Below are 15,436 nucleotides of genomic sequence, written 5' to 3'. Positions count from 1 at the left end.
TGTGGCTAACTGATCAGCTATATGGCTACTGAGGTGAAAAAATAGCTCTTTCCCCATGGTCTCATAAGTTCTTAGCTTTTGTTCTTTCTGTGCTATCGATCAGAGGTTGTATTAATATCTACCTGTGCTTAGTCCCAGCTTCTTACCATGGGCAAAATGCACCATTTCCCATAACTTTTCCACCAGGCAAGCTAACTTTGAACCTTTGTAGCTAAACATACAAACACCATTCTCTTGTCCCTGAACGTAAGACCCTGGGATGAGCAGCAGAGGGTTAACACTGTCTTCTAGAAAACCTTTTGATCGCTCAGCTTCTGCTTCACTCTTCTGCAACCTCCCCTTGTCAGCAGAACATGCCAGTTACTTCTGCTGTGGGATGCTAATAACCCATCAAAACAGATTCTCCAAGGAGAACATTATGGTCCAAGGACAAGGATTTGTGCTGCAGAGCTCTTCAGGGTGCTGGATTGCATCCAGCTGTGGTGGGACAGGCTGGATGTTCCTGTCTAGCAGCTGTTGGGGCACTGCTGGCAGAATTTTTGCTGGTCTCACAGCCTGTTTCATAGTGGGTGGGTCACAGCAGCAACAATTACTTGCAAAGATGCTTTTCTTTGGCAGTCCCAGAAAAAAGAGTGTAAACCCTCCCCAGGTCCCAGGGGAGCCAGGACGCTGGCAGCTGTACAGGGCATGTCGTGCCCTGCATGGGTCCAGCTGAATTCTCAGAACAACCTAGTGCTGTTTAAGCCTGCCCTTGTAGCATGACTTCGGAGAGCTGAACACCCTGGAAAGTTCGGCCTGTACCTCTGGCACCTATCTCCCCATTTCCCTGTGACTATAGGTCATTCCTCTAGGCTCTTGTATGGTCCTCCATCAAAATGTTCCTTGGGGCAGTATTTGCTGGCTCCTTTCACAGCTCAGCACTGTAGTGGAGTCTGCTGTGCCTGTCTTTACCGCTTCCGGCTGCGGCAGGACCCTTGCCGACATCCGTCTGTCCTTTTTAACTTGACATGATGATGGCTGCAGGACCTTAAACATCTGATGCAGGACTAGGGAGAGAGATTCTTGCATTGTCCTAGAGTGGAATAGTCTCACACTGCTCCCTAGGGCTGTATTAATTTAATAAGGCTGTAGTTGTTAAGTAATAGCTGTGGGGCGTACTTTCACCTCTGCCTTCTAGCTCTGTGCATGACTGATTGTAATCTCATCAGATAAGAGAAGAGGGGCAAGCCATATGTGTACATCTGCACCTATAATCTTCAGGATCCGTGCAAACATCTAAGGGGAAGAGGGTCATGATTTTTACTCAAAATATCTTTCTATTTTCCATCTGCCTTGCAGATGTCAACAATTTTTTAGGTATGGTTCTGCTCCAGAGATGTGCACTGGGAGTTTTCTGATGAGGTGAAGCGGCAGGTAGGAGGAGGATAGCCCGTGAGCAAGGAAAAACTGACTAATCTGTTCTTAATTGACCCAACCTGTCCATAACTGTTTACATAATGGACTGTACTGACAGTTATTTAGAAGCTTTTCAGAAGCACAAATACATAACTGATTATAATACTCATCTGGCTAAATCCTTGAAGTGTTATCTTCTTATTGGCCAAAAACTCAAACAAGAGAAAATCTGGGCACAAGTTGTTTGTGTTGGGCATCTCAGATGCAGAAGTACTTTCTCTGGAATGCTAGTTTGAATTTGAGTCAATGACTGGTAGGTGATGGGTCTGGTATCTCTTGAGATTTGTCTCTATCATTTACTTTTCTGTCCGTTTGTTATTAATAGGTGGCAGCAGCAGCTATCGGAGCAGTGCTATGGAAGAGTGACTTTTGTCAAATAAATAGGACAAATCCTCAAATCCTGCTGCAGTGCTGGTGGAATACCGAGCAGCCCTGCCAAAGCTTGCTGTGGATGAAATAGAAGGCACAATGTTCTGCTTTAGTGTTTAACTCTTGCAGCATATAATTTTCTCAGTTTGCGTGCAAGAAAACTTTAAAATACCTCATCTCCTTTGTAACCTTGCTATGCATCAGTACTCTGCTGGAAAGTCTGGCAGGTAGTAAGAAATTCCCCTAACAGCCAGGATCTTACCTGCCCATTCACAGGCTTTACCCCAGGTTTTGCCAAGAACAGTACACACTTTGGGCCTTGAAAACGTGCCTTCATTGGATCCTGAATGTGCTCTGCATCCACATGCCGTCTTTCAGTTTTATTTTTCTGGGCAGATAAGGGATGAAATTTATGATTCCTCTCCTGCTGATGAATACAAGGCAGGCAGAAGAGCTCATACCACAGTAATGCCCTGGACTGCACTTCTGCCAAGTCACACACTTGCTGTTATGTTATGCTGCCTACCACAGTAAGCACACTATATCTAGATGAACAAGGATGGGTCTTGGAAAAATACAGTCAGTTCATTATCTTTATGCATGCTTTATTTTGCCCAATGAGGTTCAGAAAATAAATTTCTTGTGGTGCTTTAAGATCCTGTGGAATTTACAGAAAAATACAGCATTATCTGAAGCTTCTTACCCCATTTACCATTCCAGGCTCCCTAAATCTGCTTGAGTCATTAACTCACCTTAACAACTGAATCGTGTTTTCCCCTCAGTGTCACCAAGAAGATGAAGTGATTGCTTTCTGGTGTACTTTAGGATACTTCAGAATAAAGAGCTACGTATGTCCTATGTGCCAAGGTACAAGCAACAGGCCCTGCCTAAAAGATTCAACTTCTGCAGCATTCATGCTGTGTGGCTTGTGTGCAACTGTCCCTGCTAAACTAATTCTGTCATCAGCTGCAAGAGATTCATAAGCCTCCTGTCATCCCTTCAGGTCCAGACTAGCTCTGCAGTCCTGTGCAGATGTTTTTATGCATGCCTGGGAGTAGTGTCAAAGAACAGCGTAGCTGCAAAGGATCCCTGGGTTCCAGAGATCCTGCTGCAGATCCTGGGTGAATCAATGGCTCACCTCATGCAGCGTCCAACCGTGGGCACAGAGCAGTGCTTAGCTGTGGCTAAGCACTGCTTAGCTGTGGCTAAGCACTGGCTAAGCTGTGGCCTTTAATACTTTCTGTCCCCAAAGGGGCTGAGAGCTTCATGCGCTTGTATCAGGGCACAATCATTTTGTATGGGGCAATGATCTTTGGAGAAGCTTAGTCACCAGAAATTGGATTAACTGCAGTAGGATCACGCTATGGATGACTGCAGTCTGGGGCTTCCAGTGCTCAAGTCAGCTGTGAAAGCACCATAGCACAGGTGGGCATCAATCAGCAGAATTAAAGAAATTCAGGCACCCCAGTCCTGTTGGAAGACAAAGGCTGTTATGCAGGCTGTCTTAAGAGACTTCGGTCCTGTGGCTTATGAAATGAGGTCTTGGGCAAAGCTGCCCAGGTATGAATTGGGAGAGGATTGGCAGTCAGTAGTCAGAAGCAGTTTGGGGCCATGCTTTTCCAGACCTTTTGAAAATGCTCTGTTAGGTGTTGAATTTAAGGCCCCAGCACTTACACGTTGGCATTTGCTGCTCACTAAAGTAGCCACAGAGAAGTGGGAGATGATTTTTGTATTGCCAAGGGCAGATTTAACACTATAGGGTACACCTTCGCAAATCTGTAGAAAAGGGCCAGACCACAGGCAAACTGTGCTTTGTCCGACGAGACGGGGGCACTGCACGGGCAGGTCCTGGCTTAAGGTTGTAAACTGGACAAATTGCAGAATCATATAGGTTGGAAAATATCTTCAGGATCATCCAGTCCAGCCATCGTCTTGACCTACTGAGTCCCATCACTAAATCATGTTCCTCTGCCACATCCACGAATCTCTTAAATACCTCCAGGAATAGGGACTCCACTACTTCCACCACAGGGCATCTTGTTCCACTGCTTGACCGATAAAGTAAAATGACAGCTCAGAGCCTAACAGTCACCTCCAACTCAACAGCAAAGGTTAACTGAGCAGTGTTTCTGAGTTTTGAAGGGCAAAAGATGAATCTGAGCTCAAAACCTAAACTGCCAGCATGAGAGGAATTCTGCAAGATCCAGCTCATCTTCCAAAGCCATAGTGAGCAGCATGTTTAAAATATTATCATGGGGGTGAGCTGCTAGGCCTCACTACATCTTCATCAAAGCAGGAGGGGCAAATTTTGCTTTAGCACCATCTGGATGTCTCTGAACACTATTTCAGAGTAGAGCGAGACCATTCCTTTACTATATTTTAAGAGGATTAAACAGTTCAGACTGCACAGGGCTACAAGGTAATACGAAGACATTTCTGAAGAAATTTTGAAGAGAAAAATGAATACTTCTGGAGGCAGGGGGAAGTTGGACTTAGACTTCACTAGTTCAGCTGTTTTTACAAGAGCATATCAGCTCTGAAGCGTAGGTATGTGTTTGCACGTGACCAGCATACATTTGAGCAAAGCGTGTGACCTGCAAGCGGTAATGGAAGTTTACGTTCACAATCAGGCATTTCCTATGTGAAAAGGTCTGTTCTGAGTGTTGAAATGCACTACTAACAGGCAGCTTGTTATCTCTGTTTTCCAAGTATAGAGCTGAGGCACAGAAGTATTGGACTAGGCTCGCACGGGGCTTTTCATTTACTTTAATAATGGAAAGGGCTTTTTGTTCTGGTCACTTGAATGGGAATAGGAAGTAGAGTTATCATAAAACCATGGTTTATGCTTTATCCTGCCTACCTCCCTTAGAGTGGCTACAGCTTTCTGCATGCTGGCTCTATATGGAGTTGGCAGAAAACTGCCCATGTTCTCCATAGCCCCTGGTATCTGTTGTCTGTTTTGAGCTCTTTCCAGCCTTTCCTTGACCATTCTATGCTAGACCCAGCAAGGCCTTTCCTGATACCTCTGGGGATATTATGAACATAAGTTACCATCACTCAGTGGTTAAAACCACTTAAAAATACCTGTTCTTGCACTCCTGGTAAGGAAAGGAATAAAAGGTATTTTAATTCTGAACCTAGTATGTTTGATAAGGCCCATCTAATGCTACCACATGAGTTAGCAGTGATTCCTGGGAAAGCATGTGCTAAAAAAAGGATGCAAAGCTTTAAATTGTAGTATACTTCTCTGGAGGGTGGGAAATAGTCATTTTCTGCATTGCCCTACTAACAGGGGTTTCACATCTTTCTGTACCTAGTCCTGTTTCTCAGCTCAGATCCACAGAGTCAGGGTGGATAAAATTCATCTCATTCGTGTCCTTTGCCCTTGGCATCTCTGCTTTTGTGCTGCTGGTCCCACCGGCTAAGGGTTTCTGGAATCAAAGCTTGGCACAACTAACATATCTGTTGCCCCTTCTGACCTCTCATGCTTTAACCGCTCAAGCCAAGCTTTCTTTAGCTGTTTCAGTGGACTTAAGTCATGTACAAAGCCTTGTGTTTCCAAGGTTTTCTGCTCCATGTGAAGTCTCTTGCTTTAGAGGGCAGTACAAGGACTGCAGCATAATCCCTGTTACCTGAGAGTTCTCAAGAAACCCTTTTTCTGATTAAGGTTTCAATTTGAACCTTTTTTTTTTTTTTTTTAATGTCATTAAAACCCACATGCATTTATTTGTATGTCTTCTAATACTGCTATGGTATCATCCATGTTTAAGAAGTATTCCTGGGAGCATCAGCAACCTCTACTAGGACTTGGGCCCCTTTTTCTGCTCAAGGAGAAAAATGGTAATGAAAGATTGCAAATACAAAAGCTATAAATATATCAGAAAGCAGAACCGCATAGTTCTGTTTGTTCATCCCACTGCCAGTGAGGGACCCTGATCCCTTCCCTTCTGCAGTCACCTCTACAGTTCTGCCCATGTGATGGGTTTCCCTCACATCCCTGCAGCATGTATTCCATAGATCTGCCTATTAGGAACTGTTTTCTGAGGCTTAACCTCAACTTTCCTTTGTTCTAGTTTATTCCATCACACCATGGACTGTGCTTGAACTGATGGGACTTGGAATTGTGCCTGTTTTCACATAAAAATGCAGAGCAATAACAGATGAAATGGCAAAGAAATTAAGAGAAGCAAATGTGAATTTGGCAGAAGCCTCTCTTTTTTTTTTTTTTTTTTTTTTTTTTTTGAGTATATTTGCTGTTGTATTTGTCAGTAGGAAATCTCTGAAGCCCTCCTCGATTACGTGGAGCATTATTCAGTGGGTTCCAAAGACCCTAAGTCTTCCCACGTTGCCACTTAGGCTCACAGTCAGCTTAACAAGAAGATTCCAGATAAGACAAATTCTGACATTGTGTCCAGAGGTAAAAGAAAGAATTGTTGACCCCGACTATCTGCCTGTAAGCTATTAATTTATATTCTGATTTAAATGCCCCAACTCCAAAAAGAGAACAATGCCCCCTAACATCACACCAATCTTTTCCTATGCTGTTGGAGCAGTCAGTAGAAAGACGTAGAGCAGTTTCACGGTGAATTAAGCTGGGCTTATCGACACCAGCATTTCAGGGGATCTCCCCTCCCGCTACTAAGGGGTGTGCGGCGAGGAACAAAGCAGCCATGTCGCGCAACAGCTACCGAAGATACTGACAGCAGAAAAGTACGTCTTACCTGGTTTATAGATGGGCAAAACGTCTTGTCAGGGCTTCGTTGCGGCAGTTTTGAAGAGAGAAAGGAAAGGAGGGGATAAACGTTCTCTGGCAAGTGAGAAATGTCTTGATTTTGGGAGATAGGAGAGGAACAGGCCACACCATCCAGTGAGCTGTCTGGCATTTGCTAACCTCCGTTAACTGGTTTCTTTGAAACGTGACCTATTTCCTTGTTGCACAGGAAAGGAAAGAAGAGAAAATAAAAGCTGTGTAACCTCGAAGAGTGAAAGAGCTAAGAGACCTTCTCAGTGCCAGGTCTTCTGTGGGAGAATACAGATCAGAGGAAGGTGGTGAAGATCAGGTTTTGTTCAGATGTGTTGAGCGAAGACATTACCATGGCAGTACAGCTTTCTGCTAGCCTGTTGAACAGATGTTCCTTGGGAAGTGAGCCCTTTTGCACAAGTCCATCTCTGCCATACCATGATATGGTATGTCCCTTGGAAGTCATGAGGTGGTCAGGAGAGCTTAGCCTCTCTCAGTTGTTCACATCCAGCCCAGGATGAGAGGCCCTCTGTTCAGGGCTTCTTTGAAGTGATGGTGTGTGATGGTCAAGACCTAGCCTCAGGAACCTAAGAAGCTTCTCTTAGGCTGTTTTTTTTCTGCTCAGCTTCCCAATTAACTGTTTGTAGAGCCAAAACAGCCACAAGACTAACAGCTGGGAACCATCCAACACCAGTCCTACCAAATGTAGTTTTTTCTTGGAAGGGCTTTCAGCTGTTCCTCAAGGGCATGCCTCCCTTTCCAGGAGGAAATAATGTTTCATCACCAGCCACGATAAACAGATCATTACCACTTGACAGCTCATTAGGCTGAGAGAAATGGGCTAAGGATTGGAGTTCTGCGCCAAATCACAGGTGACTAGGAAGAAGTGCTGCAGAGCTGTGACTTGAGTGCTTGAATGCAAAGAGCTTCTCCAACAGATGCATGGATGGAGAATCCCCCAAATGTCTCAGTGATGCAGGTGGAAGACTGCATTGTAGAAGAAGTCAGGATTGGGGCTGTAACTGTGGCAGGCAGAGCTTGCTGATGTTGAAGGCTGGGGAAAAAATGTTGTGGTAGGATTACATACACTCAAGGACACCTTGCATTTTGCATTATTTGACTGTACGGCATTTCATGGACAAATCTCCTCAAGGAGCCCTTTGTTTATATTTTTGGTATGGGGCTGTACATGATGTTGACTCAGAAATCAATATGAAAGGTTGTTGCAGGCACAAAGTGAGATCCTGAGATAGAAGATGAGTCACTTAGGCAGTTTAAAAGTGTGAAAATATGGTGTCCAACACACACCTTCGCAATGTGAGCAGAGGTCTTGCTCCTGAGTACTCAGCAAGGCTCACTAGCACACTTGTCCTTTGCCCAGAACACTCACAAAGTTTTTAGGCATTGTGTAATCATTTTGGTATTTTTTTTTTCAGCTTTGCTTTCAAATCTAGCAGTGGCTCATTCAAGCTGAAGTGACAAGTTTGGGAGACACCAACCCAATTTTATCTAACACCTGGGGTTAATTAAACTGTTTTTCACTGTTGAGCAATTAGTTTGCATGTTTCCACACTAGTGGAAAATCAGAAACATTTGTTTATAGCTGGTTTTACTTGTAGGTTCTCAACCTGCAGTATTTGGGCTACAAATAAACAGAGCAGTTTGTTTATTACAGCAGTAGCTAAAAGACCGAATGGAGGATTGTTGTGTTAGGTACTGTACAAACATAAAAAGGATTAGTCTGTGGCCAAGTAGCTAGTCCCAACATGGACATGGGGCCAGGCTCTGATGTAGAGCCAGAGCTGGGAACTCTGCCCAGGCCCTGCAGTTTAGACGTAGCAAGAGTTTTTTATTTTTGTTTTATGTACAAAATGGTTATACAAAATGACCCCATCAGGCCTCAGCATCATCTCTTATGTGCTTTAATGGCAGCCTTACAAGCCTTAAAATGAGCACTGGCCTCTGAGTGTCGTGCAAACTGGTGCTGCAGCTGGATGTGCTGGAAGCACTTGGGCATCAGCCAGCATTGCCCAGAAGCGATGTGCTGTGTTTGTCTGCAGTCATTGCTCTTTGTTTCTTCTGGGTTGGGTGCAGCATCCCCTTGGGGGTTTCTACCTGCATGGTGTTGAGTCTGGACCTCGCAGGATCAGAATGTGCAGCCTCTGCTCCATGTAGCCACACGAGGGTGCAGTGTCCCTGGGCTGCTGAGCCTTGGGGCCAGGGTCCTGCAGCTCTGCTGAGCACAGGGCTCCTCTCCACCTTCAGGGTGAGGGAGGATGCAGGGGAGCTGTGGAGAGAGGATTTCAGGCATCTCCTGGAAATGCAACCTCAACTCCTCATCCTAGAAGGAGGGAGCGGCTGCTTGTCACTGCTTGATGCTGGAGGCAAATTGTAGTCGCTGTCGGTTGCCCCTGAAACTCTTGTTTCAGGCAGGGTCTCATGTCCCCTCTGTTGTTAAATCATGTCCCTTTACCCTTCTCCATTTTCTAGGCTTTCGTGCTTGTGATTGAGGCCTTGGCTTGGGAAGATGTGTGCAGCTCTGAGGTGACTCCATCACCCCTCCAGAGGCAGGCCCAAGCTGGAGCTCAGTTAAGATTAATTCTTGAGTGGAGGACTATACGTGGCCTGGTCTGAGGACAAGATCTGTAGGGCTGTACTGTTTTCAGGCACAGTCCTGTGGAGGCTTTTGCTCCAGGCACACACATGGGATCTGGTTGTTTGTCTTTGTGTGCCAGGAGGCTCTAGTGCTGTGTTCAGCGTCCCAGAGGGACTGCAGCCCCAGGTGAGGAGACCACCTGCCTGGAAGAGGGAGAGGGGATAGGTAACACAGAGCAGGGAAGATGGGTGTTTGCAGCCTCAGTCCCTCTTAATTACGCACTGGAGATGAGCCGCAGCAGACAGAAAGCCCCTAGAATGGCACCAGGCCATGCTTTGAGCAATTAGTTTTTCCTTGGCCAGAAGCGGCACCATTCAATTAAACCCCAAATATTTTGTTTAGCTGCTCTTTTTTGTACGTGCTGTGGGGGCTCAGACAATGGCTAGCGTGGCCTGTGAAGGAAGGAAACTAATCTTTCCACCCAACTAGGGAAGTGGCCAAAAATCCAGCCCAACAATTGCAGTTCCTTTGAACTCCGTTTTCAAGCAGAGAGAGCCAGGCCCTTCCAGGGTGAGCGGCTGTGAGGAGGAGTGGCCCTTGCTCTTGTTTTGCGGTGCCCTGGCTGCAGGGACAGGAGCTTGGTGTGGCCACCATCCAAGGCAGTATCCAGGGGCAGGTACACGTCGGATTTCAGTTCCTGCAGCCACACTTCTGGCTTGTGGTCACACGCTCCTTGAGGGTGAAGGAAGGTGCTGGAGCACAGCTTCCTCCTCCTCCAGGACATCTCCTGCTCAGATCATGCTGCTGCTCCGTCCCAGAAGTGGATCTCAGAGGGCTTCAGCCAGTAGAAGAAAATGCATTATGTCTGTGAAATGCGAGGATATAGCCTCTGCCTCTGGTTCAGCCCTGCGCTTGCTGATAGCAGAGGGTATGGGAGGATGTACTGCAAAAAAAAAAGGAATGATGGCTTCTTGCTTTTTTTTCTTAATCCTTTTGCTCAAGCATCCCGTGACCAATATCAGATTAGGCACAGGGCTGGCCAGGCCTTGGGCCTGACTCTGTGGCTTTCCCTGTCCTCCATTCTCATCTAACAGCTGTGTGCTCACCGGCCTGCCCTGGGTCAGCCTGGGTGGCACCCAGCACCCTCCCCACAAGCTGTGGCTGCAGAGGTCTGCCCTTAGGGCCAGATCCTGTGGCTTTGGCTCTGTACGGATGTAGACTTGGCTTATACCTTCCCCTGTTCCTTTCCACCCTCTTGCCTTTCATGCAAATCCTCTCATGCCAAAAGGCTCCCTGGGAATGGTTTTGGGGTTTGTCTGACCCAGAGAGGGGCTCAGGTTGGGGCTCTGCTGCCTGATGCTGCAGTCTTTTCCTCATGTCCTTCCCAGGGCCCTTCTCTTTCCAGAGAGAAGCAGGGCAATTGGGAAGGGTTGGTTTTTATATTTGCAGGATGGCCAGGTAATTATCTTTGCCAAGGCTTTGCACATTGTGCTTTCTGATCTCAAAGAAGACTTCAGACAGAAGAAATAAATGAGTGCCTGCCCTTTATTGTTGGTTATTGTTTTATGTGTCCTGAAAGGGCTTTTTTTTTCATTTAAAAAAAAAAAAAAAACTATTTTATTATTTGCAGTGTTTATTCTGTTCTTTAGAAATGTATTGTCCTCTGTGGGACACTCCACGGTGGCAGCAGAACAAGAGAAATTATGCATCACAGGAGCCAACAGGGCGAAAATGATGTAACTTGGGAGGGAATGGACTTCTTAAAACACTAACAAATTCTTGAGGGCTTTTTTAAATTTAAAGCCAATACCTAATCATGCTATAGAGCACAGCTGTTGTTATTAAGGCAATTTCATCAGACATGCATTTTTAAAAACATTTTGAAAGCTAGTTATAATGAAGGATGGGAATTTCATTTGTGTGTTATTTTTTTTTGTTGTTGTTGTTAGGGGGGAATCCTGTCTTGTTTTTATCTGTTCTGTCTGCTATGTGCTGCCGTCAGTGTGACCCCTGTGCTTTACTGCTTTTATAGGGATGTTTTATTGGCCAGGGAGCCGTCAAGGCCCCAGCCCGCATTGCCTTTGGGACTCTGTGAGCAGCTCTGTCTGCCTGGGAGGATCGCTGCCTGCTCTTTTGCAGAGGGTTTAGCTGATTAGTTTTATACTGTTGCAGGCAAGACCTGCCTTCTGCACTGATGTCAGCAGTCAGGGCGGGACTTTTACAGCCTTGTGGGTTTGGGATTTTTTTGGATAATCCTGGCAAAATTCCTGAGCAAAGTTTCTTTTTTTTTTTTTTTTTTTTTTTTTTTTTTTGAGCAGCCCCTATACATGCTGCCTCCGAGCCTCTCTCTTATTACTGCTCACTTCCTGAAAGGAGACTTTTTAGCATAGTCTCTAGGTCCAGCGCTGCCTGGGTCTGACAGAAGAAGGTTATTGAGGAAGGCAACATAAACCCTCAGCCTGGAAACTTTCTGACACCCGCAGAACTGAGGGGGAGAGAGAAGCCTTTGGCTGCTGCTGGGAAAAAGAAAAAAGAAAAACAAAAGAAGCTCAAAGAATTAAAAGGGGAAAAAGAAGAAAGAAGGGAAAACGCTAGAAAAAGGTAAAACAGTCTTTAAAATATTTTTTCCAGAGAAAACTCTTTGAGGTTGGAGTGGGGTGGTCTGGGGTAGAGGGAATGTGAATGTTCTTTGAAATCAGAACCGTCTCCCTGGAGAAGGAATGAGCCCGAAGAGTATTGCATGCTGGAAAAACATTTATGAGAATGAAAACCATGTTCACCCTTCTCCAACATTCAGAGTTTCCATAAAAACGCAGGGTTGTGTTTCAAAGTGTCTGCAGACGGCAGGAGTCAGGCATCTGCTCTCGCGCGCTGTCTCTCTCACCTCCCCCTTTCCCCACACCACTCTACTTTTTATTGCATTAAGCCATCTGATTACATGTTTGCTGCTTTAAAATAGGATTCTCTTAGGCAGAGCTGCTGTGGGTGAAACTCTTAATTACAGAAAGCAGCAGCTACAGTCACTGCTGCAGAACTCTGCATTCCTTGCTGTCCTCATTCCTGTGAATAGACGTGGATTGCACTCCCTCTCCCTCTTTTGCTGCCTCTCTCCATCTTCAGGAGCTGCCTCTTTCCCTCCTGTGCGATGCGGGCAGAGGATTATAAACTGTCTGACCTGAAAAAGTTGCAAAGTCATTAACTTCATGTGCATCACCAGGCATTTGGCCCTGTTGCACTAGTCATATATTTCTTTGCTCTGATTATATTTTGAAGGGGTTTTTAATAAGATCAGTCCCTCAGAACATGTTATTTTAAACATCAAAGTAAATATTAGTGATGGTGAAATGCCAGAAGATTATCTCATTAGAGCTGAAGGAGCTGCACTATAAATAGAAAGGAGTTTATAAAATAACCTTGGCAAAAATCTTCCAGAGGGGAAAAATCCACCTGGGAGAGAAGCGCGGAGCCACTCTGGTCTGTGCTGCGCTCCAGGGCAGGTACCTTGCTTTGGCGCCAGCTGCGTCTGGGCGGCAAAATTTAGTATTTCAAACCGAGGCTCATTTAGGGGCACATTTCTGATCAAGTGTATGCTTGGCTGTGAACCTCAGGGGGCTTTTGTTTTCCTAATTAAGTCCATGCCAATACCCACATTGGCTGGAGATAACTCAGACATGCCAGGGAGATCTGTTTCTTATTCTGCTCATTAATACTGTTGTTAGCAGAGCTCGCATGGTGACAGCACACAATCGAGTGCATGATGGGTGATAGCAGGAAGATTTTTGAAACCTTTCTTTGTTCATTCTTGGTCTCCCTCACACCACAGGCAGTGGAAGGGAAGATGCTTTGTCAGGCTGCCCAGGTAGTTCCTCAGCCACTGCAGGAGCATTCCCTCTACTCACCAGTGCCGTGCCCAGACTAGCTTTAAATGCCTGAGCCAAAGAGTCTTCCTCTAGTTCTGGGGAGATGGTTCCAGTGTCACGAAGTTTCTCCATATAAGGCTCATGCAGGCTGTCTCGGTTGCTCCATCCCTGACATCCCATTGTTCTGGGCTGGCCCCACCAGCAGCACCCGCGGGCAGCACCCTCCAGTTTCCGTCTCCTTCATTAGAGAAACCTCCGGTGATTGTAGGTGCGTCTGCTGTTGTGTTCCCCAAGCAGCTGCTTGATGGTGGAGTGGGAAAGGCCTTGTCATCTCCTCTAAATCATGCTTTTTCCAGATAAGACTTCGGGGCTGAACTGTTTCATTTGGCAGAGCAGTGCTCCAATAAGCTGTGAGTGAATGAGCTATCGATGGGGTGAAGTATAACCCTAAGGGAAGGTGTTGCCTGCTCAACATAAACAGTTTCTCGTCATCATGCGAGAGGCCTTTTAATTACCAACATGCAAACTTGTAACTTGAGAGCTCTTTTATCGCTGATGGCTCAAGGCCACCCAGAGACTGTTGTGGGGAGGAATAAGTGTGCTTATCACATACAGCCCTGGACTGGGGACAGCGTGGGCTCTGCTGCCATAGAGGGCTTTTCAGTGCAGGTTGCATCAGGCCCACCTAGGAGATAATTCTGTTCAAGCACTCATCTAAAGCTTATCTGAAGCCCCCAACTCCAAAAACCACTTTTCTTGCCAAGTTTCCAGCAATTAGTTCATTCTAAGCCAGAAACAACGCAGGATGTGTTTGTCACGTCCTGTCCTGCCTAGATCTCAATTTAACGCAAATTAACTTAAAACAAACAGAATTTGAATAAAATTTGTCAATTTTTCAGAAACAATTCACTAGTGATTTGGATGATGTCAGTTCAAATGTGCTAGAGATATGCAAGTCAAAAAGATCTTTGCTTGACCCCAGCACCCATAGGAAATATTTGCAGGGCAAGCAGTTGCAGACATTTGCTGGGAATCTGTAAGCAGGTCAGATCTCACGTGCAAGCTATTGCAGGGTGAGAAGCATAGAATACCACCAGCCTGGGTACTGACTTGTTTGTCAAGGCTGTAGGGAGTTTTAAAGGGATATCATCAGGCAAATCTTACCATCTCAGTTACTGGGAGTGCCTTAGATCAAGTCTGCAAACAATTCAAGTATTGGGAGATTCTCCAGTGAGAACATGTGCCAAAATATTTTAGCTCCATCTGACTTGAGTGGAGCAATGTCAGTGGCACACATTAAGTGCAGGGTCTCCGTCCAGCTGCTCTGTTGCTGCTGCTCTCCTATGTACTGCATTTGCCCAGATGGGGAAAAGACATGCTTGGGATATGCTGTGTTCAGCGTCTCTATGCTCCTGTTTATCATCCCAAGCCACCATTACTGCAATTGTTTCCTATTCTTCCACTGTAGCTCCATTTTTTAAAAGTTCAAATTAATCTATTCCTGTGTAGTTCTGCAAATTCTTTTGAACTCAAACATATATAAATCTTTCTTCCAGTTGAATTTAAGGGTGAAATCCTGGCCTCCTGCAGTGAGAGTTGTGCCATTGACCTCAACAGGACCAAGACTTCACCCTGTGGGCTTCATTTAAAACCACGGTGAAAATCACTAGCTAGGCCCTATTGGGGTTAGCAGCCGGGCAGCTCCTCTGCATCTAGGCAGGGATAAATGTACTGGGTGACCTTTGGACTGCAACTTCCTCACTAGGAAATGCCACATGTTTTTGTGAGATGGCACATTCTGCTGCACCCTGCCATACCCCACCAAATCCAAACCATCTGGGCCATATGTTTCCCTGAAGAGAGAACCTGGAGGGAGGGGAAAAAGTGCCCATAAACTCTCTGCACAGCGCAGCTCTTGGAAGTCACTCGTGGGAGCCAGAGACTAAAAACGATCTGCAGATCCTCCAGAGCTGAGGGCTGGAGTGAATCGGGAACCCCGTGTAGTCTGCAAGACCTCATCCCAGTGCAGAGCTCACAGTGTGTTTCTCTGTGGAAATGTGTATGGGGACCTGGGGGTGCTCACTGTCACTATCATGCTGCCTTGCACCAAGGGGGGACCCCCATGCCCTTGCGTGGGCTTCCTGCATAGCTGTGGTCAACTGGCTTTGCTTTTTGCCTTGGTTTGCCCTGCTGTGAAATGAAGTCAGTAGGGAGAGGAGAGGGAGGCTGCAGGGAGACTTGGGGATACAGGGCGGGTTGTAAGGCGGTGGGATGGTGCAGCCATCAGGGTCTTGGGGGTGAGTTGTGCTGTGTGCTGGCAGTGTTGTGCTCCTAGTGCCCCGGGAGGCTGAGGCTGCATGCTTGCCATTCAGGGGACAGCCTGGGCCCCATGGTGCCGACTGTACACAGCTGAGC

The 15,436-nt window shown here is 46.1% G+C and overlaps 2 protein-coding genes across 3 annotated transcripts in view; one reads left to right on the top strand and one right to left on the bottom strand.

The window, feature by feature from the left end:
• ZAP70 (zeta chain of T cell receptor associated protein kinase 70) overlaps positions 1-6,751 on the bottom strand; it is a 28,671-nt gene extending 21,920 nt beyond the window's left edge. The window contains exon 1 of the mRNA XM_068661615.1: positions 6,546-6,751. The gene's annotated coding sequence lies outside the window, so the exon portion shown is untranslated. The remainder of the gene's footprint in view (positions 1-6,545) is intronic.
• A 585-nt stretch (positions 6,752-7,336) lies between these two features.
• Positions 7,337-15,436, top strand: part of ADAMTS10 (ADAM metallopeptidase with thrombospondin type 1 motif 10) — a 58,619-nt gene continuing 50,519 nt past the window's right edge. The window contains exons 1-2 of one of the 2 annotated variants that reach the window (XM_068661337.1): positions 7,337-7,437; positions 11,480-11,762. The gene's annotated coding sequence lies outside the window, so the exon portion shown is untranslated. Of the gene's footprint in view, positions 7,545-11,479; positions 11,763-15,436 lie in introns of both variants that reach the window. The other variant, XM_068661336.1, reaches the window with a different exon arrangement.

The sequence above is a fragment of the Anas acuta genome, chromosome 26 (assembly GCF_963932015.1).
Source record: "Anas acuta chromosome 26, bAnaAcu1.1, whole genome shotgun sequence".
Lineage (NCBI taxonomy): Eukaryota > Metazoa > Chordata > Aves > Anseriformes > Anatidae > Anas > Anas acuta.
The sequence above is the reverse complement of the archived record's forward strand: the minus strand, read 5'-3'. Positions and strand labels throughout refer to the sequence as shown.